This window comes from Ursus americanus, chromosome 5, assembly GCF_024610735.1.
Source record: "Ursus americanus isolate L20-20 chromosome 5, mUrsAme1.1.p, whole genome shotgun sequence".
Lineage (NCBI taxonomy): Eukaryota > Metazoa > Chordata > Mammalia > Carnivora > Ursidae > Ursus > Ursus americanus.
Genome location: NC_142131.1, coordinates 74181016 through 74206438, shown reverse-complemented (window position 1 = coordinate 74206438; position 25423 = coordinate 74181016). Strand labels below are relative to the sequence as shown.

The 25423-nt window shown below is 46.6% G+C and overlaps 1 long non-coding RNA gene across 1 annotated transcript in view; it reads right to left on the bottom strand.

The window, feature by feature from the left end:
- Window positions 1-25423, bottom strand: part of LOC123790450 (uncharacterized) — an 80306-nt gene that overhangs the window by 12668 nt on the left and 42215 nt on the right. Inside the window, exon 3 of the long non-coding RNA XR_006779096.2 lies at window positions 12972-13079. This is a non-coding gene — a long non-coding RNA (uncharacterized LOC123790450). The remainder of the gene's footprint in view (window positions 1-12971; window positions 13080-25423) is intronic.

Here is a 25423-nt window from a genome sequence, read left to right as displayed (position 1 = left end):
TTAGCTAGGATCTTGTTGAGAATTTTGGCGTCCATATTCATCAGGGATATTGGTCTGTAATTCTCCTTTATGATGGGGTCTTTCCCTGGTTTTGGAATCAAGGTAATGCTGGCCTCATAGAACGAGTTTGGAAGTTTTCCTGCTGTTTCTATTTTTTGAAACAGCTTCAGGAAAATAGGTATTATTTCTTCTTTGAATGTTTGGTAGAATTCCCCAGGGAATCTATCAGGTCCCGGGCTCTTGTTTTTTGGGAGGTTTTTGATCACTGCTTCAACCTCATTACTGGATATTGGCCTATTTAAGTTGTCAATCTCTTCCTGCTTCAGTCTTGGTAATTTATAGGTTTCCAGGAAGGCATCCTTTTCTTCCACGTTGCTTAATTTATTGGCATATAGTTGTTGATAATAGTTTCTAATCATTGTTTCTATTTCCTTGGTGTTAGTCATGATCTCTTCCCTTTCATTCATAATTTTATTAACTTGGGTCCTTTCTCTTTTCTTTTGGATAAGTCTGGTCAGTGGTTTATCGATCTTATTAATTCTTTCAAAGAACCAGCTTCTAGCTTCGTTGATCTGCTCTACTGTATTTCTGGTTTCTAATTCATTGATCTCTACTCTAATCTTAATTAGTTCTCTTTTCTTGCATGGCTTAGACCAATTTTTTTGTTCCATCTCCAGTTGTTTCAGGTGTGAGTATAGGGTCTGTACTTAAGATTTTTCTATTCTTTTGAGTGAGGCTTGGATGGCTATGTATTTCCCCCTTAGGACTGCCTTTGCAGTATCCCATAGGGTTTGGACCGATGTGTTTTCATTCTCATTGGTTTCCATAAATTGCTTAAGTTCTTCTTTAAGTCCCTGGTTTACCCAAACATTCTTTTTTTTTTTTTTTAAAGATTTTATTTATTTATTCGACAGAGATAGAGACAGCCAGCGAGAGAGGGAACACAAGCAGGGGGAGTGGGAGAGGAAGAAGCAGGCTCCTAGCGGAGGAGCCTGATGTGGGGCTCGATCCCATAACGCCGGGATCACGCCCTGAGCCGAAGGCAGACGCTTAACCGCTGGTGCCACCCAGGCGCCCCTACCCAAACATTCTTAAGCAGGATGGTCCTTAGCTTCCAAGTGTTTGAGTTTCCTCCAAATTTTTCTTTGTGATTGACTTCCAGTTTCAAAGCAGTGTGGTCTGAGAATATGGGGGGAATAATCTCAATCTTTTGGTATCGGTTGAGACCTGTTTTGTGACCCAGGATATGGTCTATTCTGGAGAAAGTTCCATGTGCGTTTGAAAAGAATGAGTATTCTGTTGTTTTGGGGTGGAATGTTTTGTATATATTTATGAGGTCCTTTCGGTCCAGTGTGTCATTCAAAGCTCTTGTTTCTTTGTTGATTTTCTGCTTAGATGATCTATCTATTGCTGAGAGTGGAGTGTTGAGGTCCGCTACTATTAACGTATTATTATCTATATGTCTCTTTATCCTGGTTAAGAGTTGGCTTATGTAGTTGGCTGCTCTCCTGCTTATGCTAAGTGAAATAAGTCAAGCAGAGAAAGACAATTTTCATATGGTGTCACTTATTTGTGGAACATAAGGAATAGGAGGGAGATCATTAGGAGAAGGAAGGGAAAAATGAAGGGGGGGGAACAGAGGGGGAGATGAACCATGAGAGACTATGGACTCCAGGATACAAACTGAGGGTCTCAGAAGGGAGGGGGTGGGGAAAGGGTTAGCCCGGTGATGGGCATTAAGGAGGGCACGTATTGCATGGAGCACTGGGTGTTATATGCAAACGACGAATCATAGAACACGACATCAAAAACTAGGGATGTACTCTATGGTGACTAACAAAACAGAAAAATAAACTTAACAAACAGCTATTTTTTTGATGGTACAGGTTAAAATTTTCTCTTTAAAATATTGAAATTTGTAATACCAAAGCAGTTAAACTTCTGCTTTGCCAAATGTATCAAATTTATTGTAGGCAATAAAACTTTACTGTCTCTTTTCTGTCTTAAAAAAAAAAAACAGTCCAATGCTCAACCAACTGAGCCAAATAGGTACCCCAACTCAGAAATATTTTAATGCATTAGCTGGCCAGATGGCCCTATGCCAGAGAACTCTGCCCCAAACAGAACACATAGACATATTTAAAAAAAACAAAACTAAACTAAACTGGTCACAAGAGGGGATACAAGTGAATCATTCTTGCAAGAGTATGTTTCATAAATTCATAAAGAGGTGCTTCCCTAAAGGAAACCATTCTGTGATCACATTTCTGGGAATATTCTGCTCCTCCATTCCCCTTTGCCTGCGGCCCGTTGAACAAGTTCAAGGCTACTTGTCTTGGTCCGGCGGGATGTGTAGCCCCGAGCCGAGAATCAATTTCAGGAGGAGTGGCTGTTCTTTAATGGAGTGGATCATATCCTCAGTGTGTTGGGCCAAAACCAGACCGAGCCGACTTAACTTAGGAAAAATAGAGGGTAGGTCTTGTCATATGTGCCTTCCCTTTTCCCTTAATTGCAAATGACAGTTACTAAGTTACTTGCATTGGATTAGAATCCTTCATTTGAAACACCATTCTTGGTAGGCGGTGGGTCAACAATATTCTCTGGCCAGCTTGTAGGCAGGGGCACTGGTTCTCCCCAGTGGAAGGTAAGTAGAAGTCAGGTGTGTATTATCTGGACCAAAGAAACTAAAGAGCTGGTGTACCCTCCCCACTCTTCCCCTTCCTCCGTCTTCTCGCTGGACGCTGACAAACAGGCTGATTTCCAACCGGGGCAGAACGTCCTTCAGCCTGGTCTCGACACGGTTCTGTTGGAACAGAGCTCTCTCCTCCCTTCCTCACTCCCACCTCGTACCTGGGACTTCACATAAGCAAGAAATAAACTTTCCTTATGTTACATCATCGAGATTTTAGGGTGTGTCTGTTATACCATCCAGCATGTGCTGGGTACCTGCCTTAGTGTAACTCCTGTGCTCGGGAACACACGTGAGTATCAATGATGGCGTCGTTCAGGGGCTCCCCGCTATTGGCTGACTCCTGAATCAATTAATGAAGCCAATCAGATCTTCATATTAAGGGGCGCCTGGGTGGCACAGCGGTTGGGCGTCTGCCTTCGGCTCAGGGCGTGATCCGGCGTTCTGGGATCAAGCCCCACATCAGGCTCCTCCGCTGGGAGCCTGCTTCTTCCTCTCCCACTCCCCCTGCTTGTGTTCCCTCTCTTGCTGGCTGTCTCTGTCTCTGTCTAATAAATAAATAAAATCTTTAAAAAAAAAAAAGATCTTCATATTAAAACAAACTTGTTCACTCTGACGAAAATAAACGGGAAAACACAACTTCAGCTTACTCTTACAGTGAAACAGGACAGAGTGGTCAGAAACGGAGAGGTCTCCATGTATAACGATAGGGAAAAATTTCAAAAAACAATAATGACTGGAAAAGGCAAGTCACAAAAGAATTGTACACACGACGATATCATCTTTATTGTCTTATAAAATTTTAAAGCACATGAAACAACATAATATTGTTTACAGACATATGCCAATATAGCAAAAGTACCAAAAACATGTATGGGAAGGGAGCATTCCGGTTAGTGGTCAGCACCAGGGAAAGAAGCAAAGGCAAATGAGGTGGGCAGGGAGCTTATCTGTAACTGTAATCGTTTTTCATTTTGTAAAAGATTTATTTGTTTATATGGGGCTGGGGGAGGGCAGAGGGAGAGGGAGCATCTCCAGGAGCCTTTCCACTGAGCGAGGAGCCCGACGCGGGTCTCGATCCCAGGACCCTGAGTCCATGACCTGAGTGGAAATCAAGGGTCGGATGCTCAATGAACTGAACCGCCCAGGTGTCCCTGTAACTGTTACTCATTTTAGGAAGGTGGGCTCTTAGCACAGTTAGATTCTAATGCTGCAGTTTGAGGGGTCCCTCAAACAGCACCCCTCTTCCCACCAAAGTTCTGAGTCAAATAAAAGAAAGGTGAAGAGTCAGACGGATCCATAACAAAAGATCACATTTACGACTAAATTAAACAGATGATGGAAATGTGGAATTCTGGAATTCTAAATACCGAGCCCCAGAAATAGAAGTGCTGATCCAGTTACCAACAGGGCTGGACCCCAAAGGGCCCTCCACATGGGCGCCTTCGAAACTTGGCTTGTTACATGGCAGAAAGCAATGGAGAGCTTCTGCTCTCGGAGGACAAAGCCTGCTTTCAAGAGGAAGGAGGGAGCAAGGAACAACCCTCACCATGAGTAGTTCCCATTCGCAAGCCTGCCAGTGAAGGCAGACCCTCCATCTCCCATGAGCCGGAGCAACAGGCATCCGCAAGACACTAGGAGTGGGCCAGTCACTCGGCATCCTTCACAGAGAAGGAGATCTTAGGACTGGATAAGAACGCACCCACTCTCCCCAGGACTTAGCATCTCCTTAATCCTGGAGGTGGTCACACAGGCATCTGTCATATTATTTTCTATACTCTTCTGTTTATTTGAAATGTTTCAGAAGTAATCCTTAGTGTAGGGCGCCTGGGTGGCTCAGCTGGTTAAGCGCCCGACTCTTAATTTTGGCTCAGGTCATGATCCCAGAGTCCTGGGATCAAGCCACACGTCGGGCTCCCAGATCATCGGGCAACCGGCTTCTCCCCTCTCCTTCTGCCTGCTACTCCCATGCTTGTGCTCTCTCGCGCTAATAAGTGCATGAAATCTTTTAAGAAAGAAAAATCCTTCGTGTCAATGCCTCATACCTCTGCCCAGAAGGCTGCCCTGATGCAGAAAGCATTCTTCGATGGCAACGCGTCATTTACATTAAGACCCACAGTGAGGAGCTAAGGCATGAGGACCAAACACCTTTGCTGGACATTGTCAAAACAAGCCCTCCGAATGCCCTAGAGTTTTGTCCAGGGGGTCTGAGCACTTTGCTTTAGAGAAACACTCAAATGAACCATAACACCCCCTTGATTCAGATTCAAGTGTAATGGACATTTCTCAACCGAGACACAGACCCCAGGAAAGTGGTTGATTGTTTATGGACCCCAGAGTCGGGTCTAAACTGGCTGACCTCCTAGCTGTGGCAAACGGTGGGCAAATTGCTTAACTGTTTCCCTCTGTTTCCTTACCTGCCTTGTTGGGTTGTTTGTCAGGTTTATTTATGTATTAAAAAATTTTTTATTGGGGTGCCTGGATGACTTAGTCAGTTAAGCAGCCAACTCTTGATTTCGGCTCAGGTCGTGATCTCAGGGTCGCGAGATCGAGCCCCGCATCGGGCTCTGTGCTCAGCGGGGAGTCTGCTTGAGATTCTCTCTCCCTCGCCCTCTTCCCCTCCCCCTACTCATGCACGTGTGTCCTCTCTCTCTGAAATAAATACATTAAATTTTTTTTAGTTGAAGTATAATCAACATATAACATCCTATTAGTTTCAGGTGCCCATCATAATGATTCAATATTTTTGCACATTATAAAATGATCTCCATGATACGTGTAGTCGATATCTGTCACCTTACAAAGTTATTACGATATTATTGACTATATTCCCTAGGCTGTATTTTTCATCCCCATGCCTTGTTTACTTTATAACTGGATGGTTTGAACCATCCAGAATAACCTTCGCTTATTCTGCCTGCTCCCCAAGCCCTCTCCATCTGGTTACCACCCCCTTGTTTCCCATATCCATGGTTTAAGTGAGGTCAGGTTATAAATAAGGTCCCCACACCTACCAGAGACCAAGCAATCTGCAAACAAGTCCCCACATTTTCCTGTACAGGTGGGCTCTCCTTCCGTGTGCACTCCGTAGAGAACACAAAATGTCCCGCTCCACGAAACACTAATCTTTCTGATGCACCAAATACATAAAAAGCCATTTTATGTGATAAACTCCATTTAGAAAACACTTTTCGTTCCATGTTGGGAACAAATGCCCCACATTTAATTTGCTTCCATAAAATCTGAGCCCAATCCTTCCGGTGCAATAAAAATGTAATCCTCCCAGAAGACACACATCTCATCTGTCCCACTTTGAAATTCTCACTCAAATCTGCATCCGTGTGAAATTCAGAATTCTCACCAGAGTTAATATTCCCTAGGTCTGTCCAGATAGAGCTTAAATAATTTACCTGAAGAATATTAAAGATTAGTCAAGACTATAGTTCTTTCAGATATTTTGCTTGACATTTAGAACTTCCATTTTAAAATCTGGAATTTTTTTTTTTTTTTGCCTATTTGATAACTGCCTGTCTCGCTTTGCTAGTACCTGGTACGTAATTGGTAGTTAAGAAGTCATTCGTAGGGGCACCCGGGTGGCTCAGCTCTGCCTCTGGCTCGGGACATGATCCCAGGGTCTTGAGATCAAGCCCCCAGTCGGGCCCCCTCCTGAGCACTGCCACTCTTTCTCTCTCAAATAAATAAATAATTTTTAAAAAAGTCATTGTTGAATGAATGAATGAAGCAGCAAGGTTTTTACTGCACAACTAAAAAAACAATGTCTGAGTTAGAAAAGAAGGTTGGTATTTAGAAGCGTCTTGCATCAAAATGCATTTTTTCTCTAAATTCAATGAATTATCTTAAATTCTCCCCTTCCTTTCATTTCTGAAGTGCATCTAGAGCTTTCCACATGTATGGACCTGTGCATTTTATGTTGTATGTTGATTTAAATATTTTCAGAATGATTCCCACGTACTGTTGACCAAAGCACTGGACATGCTTGGTCCTCAGAGTGGATCCTGAAGGGCCTGACACCTGTTTTCATGGCAGCCCTAGTTTGCCTTAGTGTAGGTAATTTAAGGAGCTGTTTAGATCTCTCATTCTAGAGTGTGGAATGGTTGTCTAATTTTAGTACTAGTGAAAAAAAACTCTGGAGGGGGCCTGGCTGGCTATGTTGGAAGAGCGTGCAACTCTTGATCTCAGGGTCATGAGTTTGAGCCCCACGTTCAGTGTAGAAATTACTTAAATAGGGGCGCCTGGGTGGCACAGCGGTTAAGCGTCTGCCTTCGGCTCAGGGCGTGATCCCAGCGTTATGGGATCGAGCCCCACATCAGGCTCTTCCACTATGAGCCTGCTTCTTCCTCTCCCACTCCCCCTGCTTGTGTTCCCTCTCTCGCTGGCTGTCTCTATCTCTGTCGAATAAATAAATAAAATCTTAAAAAAAAAAAAAAGAAATTACTTAAATAAATAAAACTTTTAAAAAATAGAGTTCTGTTAGATGGTTTTCCAAGGGCTAATGATTTCTTCCCTACAATTTCTTCCCTACAATAAGCCTACTTTTAGTTTTTGTGAAAATATTGAAGAACTACTCTCAGGTGCAAGGTTATTTTCCTTGACAGTCTTTTTTATATGTTAATACATTTACATATATTTTTAAAAGATTTTATTTATTTATTTGACAGAGACAGAGAGAGAGAGAACACAAGCAGGGGAAGCAGCAGGCAGAGGGAGAAGCAGGCTCCCCGCTGAGCAGGGAGCCCGATGCGGGACTCAATCTCAGGACCCCAGGATCATGACCTGAGCAGAAGGCAGACGCTTAATGGAATGAGCCACCCAAGTGCCGCAACTTTACATATTTTTTAAAAATACAGGAAATGGAGCCGTAAACAAAAAGTGCAAAGAGTGTTCAGAAGTTATTTGCGTTCTTCTGAAGGAGGGACTTGACTTTTTGACCACAGTCCCACAGACACTGAAGGGAACTATGACTTGTAAGCATTTAGGGGACTCAGTGCTCACGGCAAATGCATCTGTCTGCTGGTTTCACGGGCAGTTTGAGGAAGATTAACAAGAAGGAGTGTAACTGCTGGTTAAAACACATTTCCACAGACTTTCCAAGTACGCTGCCTAAACGGCAGGAGAGAGGATGCACGTATCAGAAGAAGGCATTTCGAAAGCACATTCCAAATAGTTCTGTCCGACAGAGTCTTCTGTCCCTTGATTGCACTCCAACCACACACTGCTCCTTGACCTAAATGAATGTTCCCTGAAGCGTTCTTATCTTCCACCTCGGCCAGGTTGTTTTGTTTTTTTTTTTTTTAAGCTGTGGGGTTAAAAACCCTGCCAGTTCATTCATTCACTGAACAACTATTTATCAAGTGTCGATTTTATGAGAAATTCCTGCCTCTCCCATAGCTTACATGCTAGTGCAGGAAAACAGACTGTCATCGAGTCAGCAAGCAAATCAACAAGATCCTTTCGGCTGGTGATGAGGGTGACGAATGACGTCAAACAGGAAGAAATGCTGGAAAATGTGAGTGGGTGATCTGCAGAGAAAGTTGGCTGGGGCTGAGACCCAAAACATGAGCAGGAACCAGGGAGGAGAGGGTGCAAAGCAGGCACAAGGGTTAGCAACCAAAGAAGGCCTCCGTGGTCAGCCCAGGGGAGTGAGGCATGGCAGACTAAGGTCAGAGAAGGAGATGGAGCAGGGTCATGGAATTTGGATCATAGGCTACAATGAGAAGTCAGTGGGTGACTCAGGGGGTTTACTCAACGGAGGGACATAATCTGACCTGTGCTTTCATAGCTCACTCTGCAGGCCCTGGGAAGAGTAGATCTGTTTTGGCCTTGTGAATGGGGCTGATGCAAACTCAGCCAGGAGATCCACCCGGGCCAGGGACAGGATTCCGAGTTTTATTTTCCATCTGTTGCAAATCCAGATGAGTTTATGACCCCTCCCCTTTATTCTTCCTCAGCTTTAGACCTGTCCTCCAGAAACAGCAGGGCCTTTTAGGTAATGATGCTTCCCCTCCCCAGAGAACGTGACCATGGGGACCCAGCATGGCGGGGGTGAGGGGTGAAGCAGTCCACTCTCTCATGCTCTCTTGCAAATGCGTTGGTTGGTGTGACCTGGAAAAGTCATGCTGCAACTATGCCCCAAACCAAGATTTTTTGACCAAAAAACCCCAAGAACCAAAAAGCCCAAAGATTAACTAAAGTGACTGCAGTTTTCTGAGTAAAGAGAGACCTGTTCTAACAGGAGGCTGCCCTCGTGACACAGGCCTAAGACGTGGCCGACTGGAACTGTAAGTGAATTATGATCGGAACACACATCACTTGGAGTATGAACTGTGCCGGGCCCTCACTGGGTGGGGGAGTCTGTTCTCCAAGCCTTCAGTGTAACTGTTAATAGCAACAGGGATAATAGCACTTAATTTCTGTCACATATTCAACTAAATCAGGTGATGACAAACTTCTTCCGGGAAGGACCAGCTAGCAAATGTCCTGGGCTCTGGGGGCCATGATCTCTGTCACAACGGCTCAATGTTGCTGTTAGAGTGAGAAAGCAGCCACAGAGAACACGTAAGGAATAAGTGTGGGTCTGTTCCAATAAAACTCAATTTCCCAAAACAGGCAGCGGGCTGGATAGCTTGTCGACTCCTGACTAAGTGATTTACGTAGCCCTGGTTGTTCCTATCGCCCTTAATTTACAGTTGAGGGGGACCTGTGGCACAGAGAGGTCATGGGCCTGGACAGCACAACTCACACATGGCGGAGCTGAGCTTCACACCGACGCAGCGTGGTTCCAGAAGCTGACAGCCGGGTCACTGTGAGTGTGGCTGGGCCAGGACGAGCCCCAGACCCAGTCACCTCCAGGCTTCACTTGCAAATTTATGAGTGACGTGGTTTCTTTATCTGGAAGATGCCTCCCTCGCAGGATGATAAGGAGAATAAAATGCTGGGGAAGGGAATGGACCCGACAGTACAGTGTTCACACCGGCACAGTGTTTTGGAGGAGGTGTCAAGTCAGTCCACATTTTTGTGTCCTTTTTGGGATAATATGTGAGGGATACCCGGGGGGGGGGAGGCAGTCTCTGAGTTACTGAGGACACCTGCGTCTGGCTACATGTGATCACCTGGGCAGCGCACAGAAGAACGGTCGTATTAGCAGCCTAGGATTCTTCTGCTTCTGTTCTTTCCTCCACATACTTCAAGCAATTATTACAAGGATCAAACAGAAGAGAAAGAAATACAGAGGATTGTGGAGAATAAGGACTTTGAACAGCAATTCTGTAGTATGGAGTATGCATACAGGGAGAACCTTTACGCTTCGTGTTCTTGCTCTGAAAATATGGACAAGATGTGTGTTCTTTACCAGCTATGCTGGGAGCTCTCCTGGATTTTTAAGAGATTCATCAAAATCCTTGGGAGTTTAAATGTGGTTGTTATGTTGGAGAGCGAACTTTTTACGGTCACATCGACTCCATCTGTGTTCACAAGCGAAGTCAAAGAGCAAGTTTGTTGGGTTACATTTTTAAGCCCCAAAGCTCACTTAAAAAAAAAATTGTATTTATTTATTTAAGAGAGAGAGAGAGAGAGCAGAGGGATAGGAAGAAGCAGACTCCCCACCGAGCTCAACTCCCCATTGAGCCTGTGGGGCTCCATCCCAGGACCCTGGGATCACGACCTGAGCCAAAGGCAGACGCTTCACCGACTGAGCCCCCCAGGAGTCCCCAAGGCTCACGTTCTGTACATCTTTTCTAATACCACATGGCTCCCTTTTTAGATGTGTCAATGGACGGGGCGCCTGGGTGGCACAGCGGTTAAGCATTTGCCTTCGACTCAGGGCGTGATCCTGGTGTTATGGGATCGAGCCCCACATCAGGCTCTTCCGCTGGGAGCCTGCTTCTTCCTCTTCCACTCCCCCTGCTTGTGTTCCCTCTCTCACTGGCTGTCTATCTCTGTCAAATAAATAAATAAAATCTTTAAAAAAAAAAAAAAGATGTGTCAATGGACACAGACTAATGTCTGCAATGGAAATTTGTTCTGCACAGAACTTTCTGTCTTTCCTTTTTGTATTTTTGTTTTAAATTTTTTTTTTTAAAGAATTAGATTTGCAAGAAGTCGCAAAATATCTACGCAGGGAGGTCCCACGTGCCCTTCACCCAGCTTACTCCAACCGTATCACCTTGCAGAGCTAGAATTCAACACCGAAACTGGGACATTGACGTTGGCAGAGGACACAGAGCTTATTCAGGTGTTAGCAGTGTTCTGTGCTGGTGTGTGTGTGTCTGTGTGTGTGTGTGTGTGTACAGTTCTATGCAATTGTATCACAGGTGTAGGTCAGTGTCACCACCACCACAATCAGAATACAGAACTGCTTCTTCAACCCAGGCTTCCCTCCTGCTCCCTTTCTAGAGCTAAGAGCTCTCTCCTTCCCGTTTGGCCACCAGTGATCTCTGTTCTCCATCTCTGTAATTTTGTTATTTCAAGAATGTTACATAAGTAAAGTCAGACGGTACGTAACCTTTTGAGACTGGCTTCTTTCCTCCACGAGATGCCTGATGCACGTGTCTGGAATTCATCCTATTTATGGCTGAGGAGTGATCCACGGTATGGACGTAGCATGATTTGTTCAACCGTTCCCCGTGGAAGGACATTTGGTTTATTTCCAGTTTGGGAATATTGTGAATAAAGCAAGGATGAGTATGCATGGGCGAGTTTTTGTGTAAACATAAATTTCCATTTTTTTCTGGAATAAATACCCACAAGCACGATTGCTAGATGACACAAAGTGCATGTTTCGTTTTCAGGAAACTGACAGTGTATTCCCAAGTGACTATACGATTTCATTTTGATTTATCTTTAAAGTATATGTTAAACTGGGGCTCCTGGATGGCTCCGTCAGTTAAGCATCTGACTCTTGGTTTCGGCTCAGGTCATGATCTCAGGTGCGTAAGATCGAGCCCCACGTTGGGCTCCACGCTCAGCAGAGAGTCTGCTTAGGTTTCTTTCTCTCCCTCTCCGTCTCCCCCCTCAACTAAATAAATAAATCTTAAAAAATAAAGTATATGTTAAACATGAAAACTCCTTTGTGGGTTCAACATTAACTGTAATACCTATTATGCATATTTTAATATTTCATTCAATGATTTCTTTTGCTATCTGATAAACTACAAAATTCACCTTACATCAGATCCACTTTTAACTTAAAATTCAGCCAGTGGTCGAGGAGAACGTAAGGTGTCCTCTTCATGTCCCTACTACTGAATACGCTTTATGGAGTGGCTCTTTACTGAGATCATCTTATAAAAACAAGACAATCGCCACTGCATTCAAAAACACCTTTTCCTTTTCTTTCTACAAGTGGAGAATATAATGCAAAGTGAAACCAAATTTTCTCCCCGAATATCCTACAGTTTAAGAGCAGGAAAAACAAGCTCTTACTGGGTTGACTCAAAAGGTACACTTTAAAAAGCCACAGAACACTTGATTTTTCTCCTTTCTTCCCCTCTACCTCATGTAGGTAGACCAAAAGATCAAATTGCAGAAACTTCTTTTTCTTAAAAAAAAAAGAAAAAAATCAGAAAGTGCTTAGAAGCAGGTGGCATTCTCTATAAAAGAGCAAACAGAAACAAGGGCAGGGGGAGGGAGGCCACAGGAGCTCATGGACTGCGGGAGAAAAGGGGGTGCCTGAGCCCAGAGGCAGAGCTTATGAGTCAGTGGACAAGTCTCTGTTGAGAACTCACTATACGCCCGACACTGCTGGGTGGGGAGATGGGAGGACACAGGACGTAGGCTGCGAAGAATAATGCTATCCAAGCACTTCCTGTCCAGCCGGGCGCCACGTGGTTCCCCCATGAAGACGCAGGAGAGGGACACAGGCCAGCATGTGTTTAGTGACAACAGCCCGCATGTGCACTGACCGCGGGTCAAACGCCGGGCAGAGAACTTTGCACATATGACTTGTTCAATTGTCCCCACAGCCCTGCGAGGTGCCTGTCCTCATTCCCATTTGACAGATGAGGACACGGAGGCTTGAAGAGTTGGTTACAATACAACATGTCATTTGCCACAGGCTGATTTTCCGTGGTCACTGAAAATGTCTCTCATCTACGCTATCTTTCCTGCCCCGAGGACGAAGGCACAGGCCCCCTCCCTACAAATGTGCAGCCTGAGCTGGGGGGGGAGCTGTAGGCCACAATCTCCTTTGGCCCGATGTGACTTTTGGCCAAAGTCTTCTTTGACCGAGACTTACGTCATCTTAGCCACTGCATACAGAACCCACCTGAGCTCCAGGAAGCAGGAAGCAGGGCCCTTTTCCATTCCAGAAACATGATCACCTTCGCTTTCCACATTTATTGGGACACAGAACTCCCTTTTTCAACATTTTACACTGAAAGAAAAAAAAAACAAGGAATTGTTTTGGTTGAAGAAGAAGGTAGAGGAGAGGGACACCTTGGGTGGCTCAGCTGGTTAAGTGTCCCCCGCGTTCTCACCACCTGCCTTCCCTGGAGGTGTCTTTCCCCAGTTACTCTCGAAGCCCTGCTGCCTCCTCCCTCTTCTCTGAACCTGAGAGGCACAAAAGTATCACCCTGTTTTGGCCACAACTGGATGAATGTCCCGGTGAGACACTGGAAGGGGCCCCCAGGCGTGCAGCTGAAGGAGCCACTCCTCACCGGCCCACGCACGTGGAACGTGCCGGTGCCCACTTAGTCCCGCCGCACCTGCTCGCTCACCCCAGGCTTCGATAATCACAGCACGTATGTTAACACGCGGGTATTTTCCAAGAAGCACAAAGTTTCAGCTAATGTCAGTCGTTTGCACCTAAATCTAATAAAGAATCTGAAAGCTTTTAAGGGCTGGGAGACGGAAGAAAACACAAAGAAGAAAAAGATTGCCCAAACTGGGAAACCAGGGTGCTAAAAGAAAAAAAAAAATCTCTGCTTCACAGCTTTGCTGAGATCCAGCCTTGAGGGTGGGGTTTGTGGCCAGAAAACTTCCTGCTAATCTGAGCAGGTGAAATCCTGTGGTAGCTCACGGTAGGACACCAGCGGGACAAAGCGCTTGCTTGGTCTCCTGTACAGGACTTTAAATAGAAAACAGAACGCCTGTGTCCGGATTCGAGAATTTTGTATGGAGCATGAGGTCATTTAGCGGCTCTTTGAAACACGCAAACCTTTTAAAGGAGATTTCATTGCTTCCAAAAATTATTCTTTATTCTTTGGCAGCTTTCTTTCTCTGGCACCGTGGGGTTTTCTTTCGGGTTCTTAGATTAAAAGAATATGATAAATCAACTCAGTGTAAAAAAAAAACAAGCTCAAAGTTCTACATTTTCAAGAGAGAACTTTTACCCTTGCGGTTGTGATGTGAGCCTTTGATACTCTGCCAGCATTTGCTTTCCAGCCATTAATCCATTAGGGTGATATAAAAATCTCTGTCCTCGGCGGCACGACCCACAGCTAGAGGCATTCACCAGAGAAACTAACAGTACAGATGATGTTTCACAGAGCCCATGGGCGGATTTCAGGGTCAGAGATTTCCAAAAGAGGAAAATTTCCTAGAGAGTTTCTATGTAAAGATTCGGAGCAAGCCTCTCTCTTTTGACAATTCCGAACCACTCGCCCTCTGTTTGGTAGAGCTGGAAGATGAAAACATGATGTCAGACTGAGCCCATATGCCCACCTCTCCAAATCCTTTCAATTAACAGGATATAGATTTTAAAAATAAGTACTACAGCAATGCTAGGAGACAAGAGTTGCCATTACGTGGAGGACGTGTTGCACACTGCCCGGGAGGCAGAAAGAAGACAGGACCGGACTGACAGGCGACACTGCTGGAGAGGTTGCCGCAGGGGTGGGTGGTAGCTGTTCTGCCCAGTGGTCTCAGTTCGGAGATGCTGGGTTCTAGATGTGGGGATAGGGGACACATACCACTGGGAGGATACATCAGTACAGGCTTCACCGACAATCGTGTGGCAGAATGGATCAACACTTCATTTTTTAAAATCTTTTTTTTTTTTAAAGATTTCATTTATTGATTTGAGAGAGAGAGAGAGAGCACAAACAGGAGGGGCGGCAGGCAGAGGGAGAGGGAGAAGCAGACTCCCCGCTGAGCAGGGAGCTCGACACAGGGCTCGATCCCAGAACCCCGAGATCATAATCTGAGCCGAAGGCAGATGCTTAACCGACTGAGCCACCCAGGGGCCCCCGGATCAACGCTTTCAATGTGCAGGATTTTCAATCAGGAAATTCCGATTCTAGATATTGTCCCCAGAAAAATACATGTACACTTGTATAAAGAGCATGGACAATATGTCCCTTAAGAGAGTGACTGATTTATGATATAATTGTGTGATATATTCGTCACGGTGGGGGGAAACAAAACCCTGTACGGACTGTAAATATCACATGTGAGTATGCAGTACATAATATCGTGTTTTTAAAAAGCTTTAAGTGGCGCCTGGGTGGCTCAGTTGGTTAAGCGTCTGCCTTCGGCTCAGGTCCTGATTCCAGGCTCCTGGGATCGAGCCCCGCATCCGTCAGGCTCCCTGCTCAGCGGGGAGTCTGCTTCTCCCTCTGCCCCTGCTCCCGCTCTCTTTCTCTCTAATAAATGAATAAAATCTTTGAAAAAAATGTTCTCTATTTTGAGTTCATTTACAACATAATACATTTACCCTGACAAACAAAATGATAAAAAGAAGCGTACAGAAAACCAAAAAAATACACACACACACTCCACCCGTTACGTCTCTGTTGTCACCCCTGCCCCCACCGCCGAGGTGACCACCGTCCGTGATCTGGGTGTGTTCTCGTCCCCCGTCTCCTCCACATCAATGCAAACGTCGGACAAAACATACATAGGCATTTTTTTGTTTGGTTCTGTTTCTGCAAAACTGCTTTTCTCCTTGTCCGAAATAAGCAAGCTTTGCCTTGTGTTTCGGTTTGGAAATTACTAGAAGTGCTACGACGACAAACACCACGGAGGGGGTGAACGGCGAGCGCACACAGTGGAAGGCACCCCCGGCTTTCCTTGTGCGGGAGAAGAAAAGGCAGAGACAGGCAAGCCAACAAGTAGTGATTTTTCTGAGCGTTTGTATCTCTGAAGTGATGGAGACAGGCGTAACTTAGAGCCTAACGTGCTCCTCTGAGCTCGGAATCTGATCCTGGGACATATGAACTAAGGGGAATGTGGGGGCCAGGGGGGGCCCCGTGAGTGTGGGGAGCCCCTCCCACTGCCACACCGGGCCTGGGGGGGCCCGTGTGCTCACAGGAGGGAAATCCTCCCCCTGCACCAGCAAGGCCTCCCAGCTCTAGACCACTGCCCAGCCACAGGGGCGCTGGAGGGGGAGTTCTAGCCCCTCTGCTCTGGGGAATGAAGCTGAGCAGGGTTAGGGCCACCGAGCCAGGACATAAGATGGTGAGCTTCCCTCCCCACCCTCTCAACGCATGACGGGGTTCTAGACCCTTCAAAGGGAAATGGAACCTTCTTCTTAGAAGCAGGTCTGCTCAGTGCAGCGAAAGGTGCTCTTCCAGAGCCTTGTGTGTTCTGGAAAGAAGGATGTCTATTTGCCAGACCCCCAGGTCTGCCTCCTCTGGGGGTTCTCAGGTGGGAGCCAAGTCAGTCCTCTTGACTCTAAGGAGCAGCCATGGCACTCTCTTTCCCCAGCTTTTTTTTTCAAGTCACACGGTCCACGGTCCACGGTTCACAATCCACGGTCCACGTCAGGTCTGGCCGGGAAAACAGGGCTGAGCGAACCTTGTCGCTTCATCTCCTGTGGATAGTGGAATCCAGGAATCCAGGCCTGGGTTGGAGCCTTGCAGACTGTGGCCCTGGGCAAGCGACACTCCCTCTCCCTTCCTTGCTTTACTTCTCTGGAAAACAGATATAAGAAACGCAGGCCTGGGACACCTGGGTGGCTCAGTTGGTTAAGCGTCTGCCTTTGGCTCGGGTCATGATCCAGGGCCCTGGGATCTAGTCCTGCATTGGGCTCCCTGCTCAGTGGGGAGTCTGCTTCTCCCTCTCCCTCTGCTGCTCCCCCTGCTTGAGCTCTCTGCCTCTCTCTCTGACAAATAAATTTAAAAAAACTTTAATAAAAGAAAGAAAGAAACGCAGGCCTGATGTGAGGATTAAATACATTAGGACAAGGCTGGGCACGTGACAGGCATTCCGAACTTATCAGCTGGTGATCGTTGCTTGATGTCCCAACACCGTGGCTTTGCATAAACACACACAGAGAAGCAGGTGCCCCTGGGCTTCGTCACATTCCTCTGATAAGTCTCAGACGGTGGGAACAGGAAGTTAGACATGTTAGTGACCACGGGGAAAGCACTGGGAGCGAGATCTCGGAACAGTGATGCTGAGTGGACGGGAGGAGATGGACAGACAGCTGGACAGCCGCATCCAAGTTAAGGACACGGGCAAAATAGTATGTAGGGAAAGTCGGGGTTGTTTCAGAGATCGAAGACGCCTGGCAGACAGCGCTCTGTTTCCAGCACCGCGCACGCACTGTCTGTCGTCTGCGATGGAATCTGGGAAGGTGCTGGAGGAAGGCGTTTCTCCCCTTGGACGCCAGAGGGGTGTGGGATCGTCTGCTTCAGAGACCGAGTCGAAACAGCTTCTCCCCTCTGCGCTGTGAAGGAAATCAGTCACTCCGTATCACTGTGTCCACGGTCACTCTCAAATTGAGGGTCGCCTGGAGATGTCACACTTCTCCCCGTGTCACCACACCTCTCCAAAGCTGGCTTCAACAACTGTTTTCCATTTTGTGTTTCTGAGCGTTGCCTTCATAGTTGACTTGATGATTCCTGCCCCCCCCCTTAAACATAGCCAGGTTAATTGGGTGTACTGTTGGGAGCTACGCTCAAAATATAAGCAATTACATTCATTAGCCCTTGGAGGGATGAATCAAAGTCATTTTCCCCCTCAAGAAACGGTACGACAGCTTGAAACCTGCGTCACAGCTACACTCCAAAGCCTTCGATATCAAGAGATGATACGGGCATTCAGTCCCACGGAATTATTTATACTTCCCCATCCTAGAGCAAAGGATCTTCTGTTGCTGAGCCTCGTCCCGGGATGTGTATGGATTTGAATAATGAATAGGGAACTTCCCTCAGGAACGCAGTCTCTGTCCCTGAAATGGTTCATTTCTTAGAAAGAGCCGGCTGAGAAGAGGGCACGATACCCCATTTGTCCCAAGGCCCGTGTTGTAGGGAAGGAAGGACAGCCATTCCCCATCAGGCACTCGTAGACGCAATATTATATCTTAAAAGAGGGTGGGTATTTATTACCAACTTTATCTGCATATGATTTTTCTCAAGTGTAGGAGATATCGATGTTGTAGAGAAACAGAGTAAGGCACTGAGGCTCTATGTTCACTCCTGAAAAATCATAACCACCACTCCTACATTCATCCGTATAATAACCCAAATACTCATTGACCACATTAATGGACTGTGTTCTTTTTCTTCTCCTTCTTTTTTTTTTTTTAAGATTTTATTTATTTATTTGACACAGAGACAGCCAGTGAGAGAGACAGCCAGTGAGAGAGAGACAAGCAGGGGGAGTGGGAGAGGAAGAAGCAGGCTCCCATAGGAGAAGCCTGATGTGGGGCTCGATCCCAGAACGCCAGGATCACACCCTGAGCCAAAGGCAGACGCTTAACGACTGAGCCACCCAGGCGCCCCTCTTCTTCTTCTTTTTTTTTTTTTTTTAAAGATTTTATTTATTTATTTGACAGAGATAGAAACAGCCAGCGAGAGAGGGAACACAAGCAGGGGGAGTGGGAGAGGAAGAAGCAGGCTCATAGCAGAGGAGCCTGATGTGGGGCTCGATTCCGTAATGCCGGGATCATGCCCTGAGCCAAAGGCAGACGCTTAACCGCTGTGCCACCCAGGCGCCCCCCTTCTTCTTTTTTTTTTAAGTAGGCTTTGCGCCCAGCACAGAGGCCAACGCGGGGCTTGAACTCACGACCCTGAGATCCAGACCTGAGCAAGATCAAGAATTGAACACTTAACCGACTGAGCCACCCAGGCGCCCCCGGACTGTGTTCTTCTTGTTTGAGAAAATCCTTTCCGTTAGTCTTGGACAACCCCTTACTTTTGTGTCTTTCTGTGCACTTACAATGAGAACACTCCTCCACTGCTCTTCTTTCCAACCATGATCAAGTCTCCTAACCATGGGAAAATCCACTTTTTATCTACAGGGTCACCTCTAGGTCCTGAGGGGCAAACAAGGACTCTAAAATAGAAATGGAGAGCGGCCTTCCCTGATCCTGGTGGGTCCCCGCCCCCCACCACCACGGCTCTACGTCTCACTTTGAAAAGCAAAGTGTAATATGTAAATTTATTGTGTAATATGGTTAAAAAAAAAAAGAAAGAAAGAAATAGACATTAGCAACACTAGGTAGGTCTCTGAGCCCCACACAGTCTGGTACATCAGAGACAGTGTTTCTCCAGGTGTGGTCCACAGATCGCCGACACCTGAAGGATCCCCCCGGACGGTCTGCTCAAAATGCAGACTGCTGGGCACCGCGCCAGATTTATCCGTGCAACATGTCTGTGCACGGGCCTGCCGGCACGCATTTTTAACTAGCTTCCCACGTGATTCTGCTTCCTAACATTTAAGGAGTTTAAGATTTGCTGAAATGGTTGCTCCTTTCTAGCCACCCAAAAGTGACAGCGTGACAAGTTCTTGGAGAAAAACATCTGTTCTGTTTTCATAGGGATGGGAAGAAAGGAATAATTATTGAGTGTGTAAAATGTGCCAGAAATTGTGCTAGTTAAAAATAAATGTGTTTTAAGGGTGCCTGGGTGGTGCAGTTGTTTGAGCGTCGGACTCCCGGTTTTGGCTCAGGTCGGGATTTCAGGGTCATGGGAACTGAGTCCCGTTTCGGGCCCTGCGCTCAGTGGGGAGTCCGCTTGAGATTCTCTCCCTCTGCCCCTCCCCCAACGTGCATGCCCACGTGCACGCACTCTGACTCTCAAATAAATAAATAAAATCTTTTTATAAAAAGAAAATAAACGTGTTTTATTTAAGCATTACAACTCTTTGTCGAGGTGATCCGTTTACAGTGATGCATACCCAACATTCTAGAATTTGATCGCTGAGCCTTACGCCCGCCTCCCAGAGCTGGGAGCTGGCTCTGCGGATGCAGAGTCCGGGAAATGGAGAGATGCACTACCCGGAGAGACTTTACGGTGGCACACAGGTGGCACTGAGTCTCGGGGATGCCTCATCATTCTGATGACCAGTCTAAGCCCCCCATGGGTACGCGCTTTATGAAATGGCCATTTTGTCCCACACGTGTCTGGTGAGAAACACAGATGAAGGACACGGCATGTTTTTTTGAATATATTATTAAAACTGTCACCAGTCAAGTTGTTTCTTTTACGATTTATTTATTTGAGAGAAAGAGAGAAAAAAGGAGTGGGAGGGCCAGAGGGAGAGGGGGAGAGGGAGAGAGAATCCTCAAGCAGACTCCCCACTCAGCGCTGAGCTGGACTCGGGGCTCGATCTCACGACCCTGAGATCATGACCTGAGCCAAAACCAAGTCGGACACCTGACCGACTGTGTCACCCAGGCATCCCCATCGGTAAAGTTTTTTAAGCAAGCATATCACCCACCATTTACTGATAATGTGCGCTTGGCTTTCGGCTCCGCTTAATTTCAGAATTTACGCTTCAAAATGGCCTATGAGGTAGGAGCTATCAGTTCTATGTTTTAGCGAAAGAACAGGAATGTTCCTTAGTGTGGAGCCTGCGTGCGTTCACACAGCTGGCACGCCGCAGAGGCTGGGATGTCTGTTGGACTCCAAAGTCCCCTCGAGTCCTGAGAACTAGGATCAATGCAGCAAAGTTCATCGCGAGACTGAGTAGAGGTCTGGTGCTGTTGTACGTCTACAGAAAACCTTCTATCTCTTCGTTTATTGTTAAATAATAGTTTTGAGTAGCCACGGATCACTTCTGTTGAACGTTCTCTGTCTTGCTCTCTTTTCCCAGACAAGCCAATCCTCCTCTTTGCAGATTCATCCAACCTCTCCAATGTCCATTTAATCTAAGGGGAGGAGACATTATCTGGTTGTAGGTGGGTATTGTACTCAAGTTTCTACTAGCCTGTGTCATTTGTATGACAGGCCAGCAAGAGCTGCCCCAGGGATCGGTGAGCACGTCACTGTGAGTTGTCCACATGACATTGATTATACATAATAAGCTCACCTCATCTATTAAGACTTCTGAGGGGCACCTGGGTGACTCAGTCCATCAAGAGTTTGCCTTTGGCTCAGGTCTTGATCCCAGGGTCCTGGGATCGAGTCCTGCATCGGGCTCCCTGCTCAATGGAGTGTCTGCTTCTCCCTCTCCCACTGCTCGTGCTCTCTCTCTCAAATAAATAAATAAAATCTTAAAAAAAGAAAGACTTCTAATATATGGGCCCTGGAACATTAGGTCCCCCACCAACATATCATACACAGTCAATTCTTACTCTAACAGAGCACTCGTCAAACGCTCCAAGTAAGAAAAATTAACCTTTCCTGCTACGGAAAAATAGTCCAACTTTTCTACTCACTTACCACCCAACGACAACTGCTGGGAGATAATTTTCCCTGGGGTCTCTCAAAATGCTGCGTGCCTTGTGGAAAGAGGCACTGGCTGCCTTTGTTCTGAAATAGCTTCTCAGGGGTGTTTGTAGAGAGAACAGCCTTGGAGAACAGAGATCCTGTCTCCCTCCAGAGCAAAGGGCAGGAATGTTGCCCGCACCATGTGTGAAATATTGGGCTTTCTTAAGCTCAGGGTTCCTCTCTTGTAATGCAACTCCCTGCACATGGAGGGGTCGCCGGCTCTTCTTGGAATCATGCTGTGGGGCTTGGGTCTCAAGGACCTAACTCAGGAAAATGCTGATACTCTGGCTACTGCTACCAGCAGTGAGATTCTGTGGGTCTGCCCCTCGAGCGTGGCGTCCTTTGCCAAGATCCGTTAAACGATGGCAGGCGAACTTGTTAAGCTTGCAAGTGGTGTGGCATCTCAGGCCCTTCACAGTTCTTGACAACAGTCACGCCACTATGACTGTTTTGAACGTTGCTAACCGCTATCTGCTGAGCACCCAGTGTGAGTCAGGGAACCAAACTCTGTTCTAGTAACGGACCATGTGATTTCATTGGGTCCTCACCAGAGAACACTGACAACGAGCGTATTCTGACTTTTGTTCTAAAATCCACTCTCTCTGACCCAGCGAGCAAGTCCTCCCTCCCACTAACCTTAGGGGTGAGCCTATCATCCCCTTTGCGGATAATCAGCTTTTGAACTTTATTCTAAACCAACAAGGCCGTGGGGCATCTGGGTGGCTCAGTGGGTTAAGCATCTGCCTTCAGCTTAGGTCATGATCCCAGGGTCCTGGGATCGAATCCCGCATCTGGCTCCCTGCTCGGCGGGGAGTCTGTTTCTCCCTCTCCGTCTGCCTGCTGCTCCCCCTGCTTGTGCTCTCTCTCTGACAAATAAATAAAATCTTTTAAAAAATACAATAAAGCCATAGGGAAAGACAGGCTCTCCTCCTCCAGATGTTAACATACGTTGGATCGATGCATATTTATCACGATGGACGCTGGATATAACCAAAGCAGGGTCTGGAGTTCCCTGTTGTGCCACAGATCACCCTGGACCGTCCTGGGGGACGGAGAGCTCTAGCAGCTGACGCTGGGTGCACTCAGAGGATTCAGAGCAATGGGTACTCATCGACTGGTTCCGAATTATTTTACTGTGCAAATAACCGGTACGGCTATCCTCGGGTTTGCAGGTGTGAGGTCTGGGACTGCTCCATCCATCTCGTTACCAGTCAGGGGAAGACGCTCACACACAGAGGAGGGCCCAGCCAAAACCATCGCAGAGGGATGGCAAGACAGCCACTGGACCGAGAGGACCCTGACGGCCGCCCTCCCTCGAGACTTTTTTCAATGAGTAGACCACAAGCTCCCTGTTCCCGGAAGCTGGCTTGGCTTTGGCTCTCAGTTATCCGCAGCCGAAAGCCTCCTCCGAAGCACGAAGTGACTATTCCAGGAACTCAGAGCAAGTAAACGGCCACACTGGGACTGAAGGTCAAGTCCGTCCGGCTTCAACGCCCCTGCTCTTTCCGCTGCACCGCGGTGCTCCCAAGTATCAAATGAATATGAAAAAGTTATTGGCAAAATTGTAAAGGCCATATTCAAATCTGAGTCACTGAGACTAAGAACTCCCAGACAGATACAAAGAGGACGATGTTACCTCACTGAGCGTTCTCCCCACCCCTACTAGAAACATCTGGCTTAATAACAATACTATTATAGAGAGAGGGAAATATATTAAAAATACATCTGATGTTCGGATTATTTTCTGAGCTGACTGGTTATTATTTTCTTCAACTGACAGCTGAAGTCAAACCAGATGACCAGAAACCTGTTCCAGGAAAGGCCTCTCACATTATCGCCATCTCGAGAGCACCCATGAACAAGTTCTGGATTCATCCCAGGAATATTCTGAACACTGTCATCAGCATGTCCACATTATCCTGACACCTTCTTGATGCCTGTGCAGGGAGAATTTGCTTCTTTTTCATCTCACGGTCATGCCAAAGCACAAAAATTAACCACACTGTTCCAGGAACAAGAAAAGACTAGAGCTCCTCATATTTCTTTGCCCAATCAGGAACCCATGTGAACGAAGATGATACATTTGCATCTAGTTTAACTGATGGCCTCTGACAGTATTTTCTGGTAATCTAACCTATATGCCTTTAAAAAACAATTACAGTGTTCATTTTTTGTAGGTGACGTCAAGTAAACGTTTGCTTTCAAAATGAGGAAAACCTTGGCTATTGAAGTTTACCAATTTAAATTTGTTTTTTATATATGTTGCAGGAAAATAAGAAAGACTGGATATCTGGCTGTAGTGTAATTAGAAATACCACTGCGGTAAATTCTTTCCTGGCCGACCACGTTACCACCCGGAGAATAAAGTCAGTTCATAAATGCCGGTGATACGCAGATATCTCTTGGGTATGCCTCAATATTGGAACCTCTGGAGTTACAACTCCTTTAATTTCCAAACAGCATGCTTAGCATGACCATCCCAGGCTTCCCCAGATATTTCCAAGGATTCCCCAAAGCTGACACATCTCCGGCCATCTCCGGTTCAACTGTTTCCTTCCAGTGAATTCTTAGTTTCTGTTTCAGTCTCTCATCTGTGACAGACCCTTCCCAGGTAATACTGCCTCCTGCTGGCCATTACCAGACCCTCCAAGGCCCCGCTACGCGTCCGAGTTTACTGACCGTCTCCACACTATGGAATACAACAATGTCCACCACGACCTAGGACCTGTACTTTGAATGTAACTCTTTCTGGAATCTAAGGCAAAGAAAGTTAAACCCGTTGCAGGTGTGGCCAGCTTCCCAGCCTTTCTGCCTGTATTTAGGGTCCACCCTGCTCTCATGTGTGGGAGAGAACCCCCTTTATAAATATTCCGCCCTACTTTAAGAATGTTCCACTCAGGGGCGCTTGGGTGGCACAGCGGTTAAGCGTCTGCCTTCGGCTCAGGGCGTGATCCCAGTGTTCTGGGATCGAGCCCCACATCAGGCTCCTCCACTGGGAGCCTGCTTCTTCCTCTCCCACTCCCCCTGCTTGTGTTCCCTCTCTCGCTGGCTGTCTCTCTGTCAAATAAATAAAAAAAATCTTTAAAAAAAAAAAAAAAGAATGTTCCACTCACTACCTACAGGAGTCGGTTTCCCTCTAGGACTCATTAGACACCCTCAGACACAAGAACACATTTTTGAAGTCTGAGGTGTGGCAGAAGCAGTGAGACAGTGGTTCATACCTATAGGGAAACAGTACAAGATGGCTGCTGGCACGACAAATGCAGTCTATGTGGAAGTTTCTGGGCCTCAACCTAAGAATGACTATAAAGTGTAAGGAAGCTCTATATGGTATCCTACAGCTGAGAGAGTTCTCAGAGGGGGAAAGACAAACACGAGAGGAGTGTGGATATCACACGAGAAAGTGTGGTTCAGCCCAGTTGATAGAAGAGAAGTTCGCTGGTTTGCCCCAGTTGGAGCTGGTTTGTAGTCACTGGGCAAGCAGGAAGCAACCCTCTGGAGTTCTGGTGGCGGCAGGGGACCAGCAACGGGTGGTGTGGGTGTGCAGAGGGAGTGGGGCCTTGATGGAGCCCTCCAGACTGAGGGTGAGCTGGGGTGGGGAGGTCTGCAGAGGGAGTCAGGGTGCCGGTGTGGGCCGGAGGCTTTGGAGGGGCTGGTTTCCGTCTTGAGAGGCAGGAAGCTCATTACCTACATTTCTGTGCATCTGACGAAATAATTTTCCCTTTGCCTGAAAAACTTCACTTAGCAGTTCTTAGTTCAGGTCTGTGGGTGACAGATTTTTTCTCAGACTTGATTTATCTGGAAATTACGATTTCGTCTTCATCTTTGAAGACTGTGCTCGCTTGTACGGATTTCTAGGTTGGCAACTGTTTTCCTGCAGTACCTTAAAGACGCCATTACGTTGTCTTCCGACTGCCAACGTATCTCTTGGGAACCAATTTGCCATTCTTCTTGCTCTTCCGAAGGTAGTACCTGTTTTTCTAGCTTCCTTTTCTCCCCTTTTTCTTCTTTCTTTCTCCTCCTTCTGGTTTGAAAGCTTCCCACTTTGTCGTTTTTAGCAGCAAGACTGTGATGGGCCCCACTGCGGTTTCCTTTGTAGGTGTCGCCACATCTGGGGATT